We start from the raw sequence: 6,294 nt of genomic DNA, 5'->3' as shown, positions 1-6,294 counted from the left end.
CTAATACCTAATCCTGCCCCACGGACACTGATACCTTAATCCTGCCCCACGGACACTGATACCTAATCCTGTCCCACGGACACTAATACCTAATCCTGTCCCACGGACACTGATACCTAATCCTGTCCCACGGACACTAATACCTAATCCTGTCCCACGGACACCGATACCTAATCCTGTCCCACGGACACTGATACCTAATCCTGTCCCACGGACACTGATACCTAATCCTGTCCCACGGACACTAATACCTAATCCTGTGCCACGGACACTGATACCTAATCCTGTCCCACGGACACTGATACCTAATCCTGTCCCATGGACACTGATACCTAATCCTGTCCCACGGACACTAATACCTAATCCTGTCCCACGGACACTGATACCTTAATCCTGTCCCACGGACACTGATACCTAATCCTGTCCCACGGACACTGATACCTTAATCCTGTCCCACGGACACTGATACCTAATCCTGTCCTACGGACACTGATACCTTAATCCTGTCCCACGGACATTAATACCTAATCCTGTCCCACGGACACTGATACCCTAATCCTGTCCCACGGACACTGATACCTAATCCTGTCCAACGGACACTGATACCTAATCCTGTCCCACGGACACTGATACCTTAATCCTGTCCCACGGACACTGATACCTTAATCCTGTCCCACGGACACTGATACCTAATCCTGTCCCACGGACACTGATACCTAATCCTGTCCCACGGACACTGATACCTAATCCTGTCCCACAGACACTGATACCTTAATCCTGTCCCACGGACACTGATACCTTAATCCTGTCCCACGGACACTGATACCTAATCCTGTCCCACAGACACTGATACCTTAATCCTGTTCCACGGACACTGATACCTTAATCCTGTCCCACGGACACTGATACCTAATCCTGTCCCACGGACACTGATACCTAATCCTGTCCCACGGACACTGATACCTTAATCCTGTCCCACGGACACTGATACCTTAATCCTGTCCCACGGACACTGATACCTAATCCTGTCCCACGGACACCGATACCTAATCCTGTCCCACGGACACTGATACCTAATCCTGTCCCACGGACACTGATACCTAATCCTGTCCCACGGACACTGATACCTAATCCTGTCCCACGGACACTGATACCTCTACTGTTGCAGCACTGACACACACACAGCGCTGCCACTGCCTCTACTGTTGCAGCACTGAGACATACATACACACAGCGCTGCCTCTGCTATTCCTGCACTGATACATACACAAACAGCGCTGCCACTACCTCTGCTATTCCTGCACTGATACATACACAAACAGCGCTGCCACTACCTCTGCTATTCCTGCACTGATACACACACACAGCGCTGACACTGGCTCTGCTATTCCTGCACTGACACATACATACACACACACAGTGCTGACATTGCCTCTGCTATTCTTGTACTGACACACACAGCGCTGATACTACCTCTGCTATTCCTGTACTGGCACACACACACTACACTATTCCTGTAATCATACGCACACATACTACCCACCTCTACTATTCCTGTACTGACACACACACACACTGGTGCAATATTCCTAGATTTTGCAAAGGCTTTTGACACGGTTAATCATGTTATCCTGCTTAACAAACTCCAGAGCTCTGGAATAGGGAAGCATGCTTTAAACTGGTTTCAGTCCTACCTATCAGGAAGATCCCAACATGTGTCCATCTCAGGCTCTAACTCCAACCCCCTGGATATCACCTGTGGTGTCCCGCAAGGCTCTGTTCTGGGGCCCCTACTCTTCTCAGTGTTCATTAATGATCTTCCCACAGCTTGTAAGGAAGCCTCAATACACATGTATGCAGATGACACAATCCTATATGCACACAGCCATAGCCTCTCTGACCTTCAACACATACTTCAGTCTGACTTTTTGAGACTTGAAAATTGGATTTCCCAAAACAAACTGTTTTAAACACTGACAAGACTGTGACAATGGTATTTGGGACCAAGGCCACGTGACCCGGGACACTTAAACATTGCATGGAATACCGGCACCCCATAACAGGGCCTGTATCTCGGGAAGCAGGGGGTCCCCGGACCTGAAATCAACGCGGTTCTGCTCCGGAGACCCCTGCTCACGCACACTAGTATTAACATTTTAATAAAAACATCTTAATTACCTTAGTGGCTAGCCGCTAAGGCAATGAAGGGGTTAAACCTGAAGAGCCTGCTTATTAGGGGCAGAGGGGGTGGATGAAGGGGGTAGTTGCCCCTGGATGGGTGGTTAGGCCTGCCGGGAAGGTTGCGGGAGTGGTTAACCGCTTCATTACCATAGCGGTGGGAACCACTATGGTAATGAAGGGGTTAAACCCTCCTGCTACCCACCCTGTAGGCCTAACCACCCACGCTTGGGGCAACTACCCCCTTCACCCAACTACCCCCAATAAACATTAAAAAACACAACAACCCTACTACCCACCTCCTTTAACCCAACAACCCCCCCCCCCCCAACACATACAGTACAGTAATGGGCAAAATTACTATTATCCAGATCTGGATAATAGCTCATTTGCCCATTCCAAATAAAACAATATCCAGCCAGCATAAAGTAAATAAAACTTGCACTTACCCCTGCCAGGATGAAGGCCGTCCTCATCAACATCCTCCGCGTCCATGTCCTTCATTGGCAGGAACACAACAATAAAAATACAATCTAATGGCCACTAACCTCTTAATCACCTTAGTAGTTAGTAACCGCTAAAGTAATTAAGGGGTTAACCTACCTCCCCTGCTACCCACCCGGGCGGCCTAACCACCCACCCCGGGGCAACTATCCCCACCCTGTACCCATTGATTGGCACAGTGGTACATCATGTCCATATAAAATGGGCATAATAAGCAGCTATAGCAGTCAATGGTCAACCTAAAAAAAAACAACAGCACCAAAGACACACAACAATAAAACAAGCACCTAAACACCAGAACAATAAAATAAATCCAACACCTAAACACCAAAATAATAAAATAAATCAAAAGCCTAAACAACACATCAATATTATAATACATAACAATTAACTCAAAACAATAAACAGAAATACAAAACAATTCATTAAAAACAACCTGTTGCAGGGTACATGCAACTGCACACGTGGGTTTCTTGACAAGGCTTATTTATTTAGCCTTAAAAGATATACAGCACACAAAACAAAAATAGTTTTCCATCAGCAAAAACGAAAATGGCTTTTTCTTCAGCAAACCAAACAAAACAGTTTCTCTTCAGCAGACAGTCTATATATAAGGCAGCTACCCTTTTTCTATGCAGGGGACAGACAGTTCACAATACAACTACTTTGCTACTCAGACCTTGTTTTCAGGAATCTCTTTACTTCTTACTCCTCTCTCATCAACAGCCAAGATCCATGTGTCTACAGCCTGGGTTTTAACACACCTTGATTAGGCAGCTGAGATCCAACTATTTGTCCTGAGGTTCCCAGCTGAAGTTAACCTAGTCAGTGCTGCACTGCAGACTAGACATAGGTTTTCCAGGCATATAACTGGTTTCTTTTATTTACCCTGTCACATTCCTCCCCTGTTAGTGTGTGGCTGGGGCTACGCACGGCTGAAGCCCGACCATCCACCCTTTCTCTAGCAAAGAAGTCAGCATTTGCGTTCTCTTTTCCCAGCCTATGCTGAATCTCAAATGAGAAGGGTTGGAGGGCCATATACCACCTAGTCAATCTAGCATTGGAATCCTTCATGCTATTTAAGCACTTCAGTGGAGCATGATCCGTCACCAAAGTAAAATGGACGCCTGCCAGGTAATGCCTAAAAACCTCGATTGCCCACTTTACTGCGAGGCACTCTTTCTCAATCACTGAGTAGTTTTTTTCCCTTGGGAACAATTTCCTACTCAGGAAAAGGATAGCATGTTCAACTCCCTCAAACTGTTGTGACAACACTGCCCCTAGCCCTATCTCTGATGCATCTGTTTGCACTATAAAAGGGCTGTTGAAATCTGGGCTTCTAAGGATGGGACCCTCTGATAGACACCTTTTTATGTCCTCAAAGGCTCTCTGACAATCCCTTGACCACACCACTTGTGTAGGGGCACACTTTTATGTGAGGTCCGTTAAAGGGGCTGCCACTTCCGAATAGTTGGGGATGAACCGCCGGTAGTACCCTGCTAAACCCAGTAGAGAGCGTACCTGCATTTTTGTTTGGGGGGTTGGAACTTCTTTCAGGGCAGCTACCTTGTCGGCTAGTGGCCTTACTTTTCCACCTCCCACTGCATACCTTAAATATTTGGTTTCCGCTTTACCCAAGGCACATTTCTTAGGGTTGGCTGTGAGCCCTGCCTCACTTAGAGATTTGAGTACCGCTTTCAGCCTATTTAGATGGGCCCGCCAGTGTTTACTATAAATGACAATGTCATCTAGGTAGGCTGCGGCATAAGTCCTATGGGGCCTCAGTACCTTATCCATGAGTCTCTGAAATGTGGCTGGGGCTCCATGCAGTCCAAATGGCATTGTCACAAACTGGTATAAACCCATGGGAGTGGCAAAGGCTGTTTTGCATTTGGACTTTTCCTCTAAGGGTATTTGCCAGTATCCTTTTGTCAAGTCCAACGTGGATATATATTGCGCGTTACCAAGGGCGTCAATTAATTCGTCCACCCTTGGCATCGGATATGCGTCAAACTTGGATACCGCATTGACCTTTCGGAGGCCCACACAAAATCTTACCTTCCCATTGGGTTTAGGGACCATAATTAGTGGACTACACCACTCACTGCATGATTCCTCAATCACTCCTAAGTGTAACATTTCTTGTATCTCCTTCTTTACCAGAGCCCTACGACTTTCAGGCAACCTATAAGGACGGGAACGTACTTTTACCCCAGGTGCTGTCTCGATTGCATGGGAAATTAAGTTAGTTTATCCTGGTAAGTCAGAAAAAACATCATGGAATTGTGTAATTATTGCTAACAAGTCCCCTTTTTGTTCAGAGGACAACTGTTTACCCATTGGGATTTTATCATCACTCACGATGTTCTCCCGTGGAGGCTGAGGACCCAAGTCCGTTTCCTCCTCCACCGGGTGGATGAATAGAGACCGCTGCATCTTCCAGGGTTTCAGCAAGTTCACATGGTAAATTTGTTTACCATTCCTGGACCCTGAAATACAAGATAATAAAAAATGCACAAATGCGCACCAGGGATTAGTGGAAGGTAATTTATTAAAAATACACACAAACTCTGAGGGGATCCAACCCCACCTCAGAACAGCTGTGCAGCTGGACGGCTAAGTACTACCCAGGAGAACACCTGATGGTGACTAAACCCTAAGCTGCACAGTATACAAATACAGTAAAATTTATATAAAAACACATGAAAGAAAAAAACAAACATGAAAACAACCTATCAACAGATTTGTATAGAAACCGCCATAAGGTTGGGCACTGGCAAGGGGAAACGGACACTCACACTGAGACAGTCAGCAGACTCGCGGTGGCTGCACAAGGCTGCAGAGGTCACGACAGGTCATCCTGCGCATGTATGCTGGTAAGCTGAGACGGAGCCTGCAGGAGACAGCAGCGGTTTTTTCCATCTCCGGGGTGCCGAGATCCGGATCCTGTGCAGCCACCGCGAGTCTGCTGACTGTCTCAGTGTGAGTGTCCGTTTCCCCTTGCCAGTGCCCAACCTTTTGGCGGTTTCTATACAAATCTGTTGATAGGTTGTTTTCATGTTTGTTTTTTTCTTTCATGTGTTTTTATATAAATTTTACTGTATTTGTATACTGTGCAGCTTAGGGTTTAGTCACCATCAGGTGTTCTCCTGGGTAGTACTTAGCCGTCCAGCTGCACAGCTGTTCTGAGGTGGGGTTGGATCCCCTCAGAGTTTGTGTGTATTTTTAATAAATTACCTTCCACTAATCCCTGGTGCGCATTTGTGCATTTTTTATTATCTTGTAATTCAGGGTGCCCTCCCCCCTTTTTAAGGGGGGTTCACCTAGATTTGAGAGTTTCTGGGGAGACGCTTTATGTACATGCTGCAAAGGGATCATCCACACCATCACACAGCACGAGCACTGAATATCCTGTTTTTTCTACCTTCCTGGACCCTGGTTGAGCGATCTCGTAATCCACATCACCCGTACGGCGGAGTACTTCGAATGGGCCCTGCCATTTGGCCAGGAGTTTACTCTCGCAACTGGGTAACAATAACAACACCTGGTCTCCCGGGTGAAACACTCTCATGCGAGCATTCTGATTGTAATGTCTCTCCTGACTGTCCTGGG

This window comes from Ascaphus truei, unplaced genomic scaffold (assembly GCF_040206685.1).
Source record: "Ascaphus truei isolate aAscTru1 unplaced genomic scaffold, aAscTru1.hap1 HAP1_SCAFFOLD_786, whole genome shotgun sequence".
NCBI lineage: Eukaryota > Metazoa > Chordata > Amphibia > Anura > Ascaphidae > Ascaphus > Ascaphus truei.
This window is presented reverse-complemented; position numbering follows the sequence as displayed.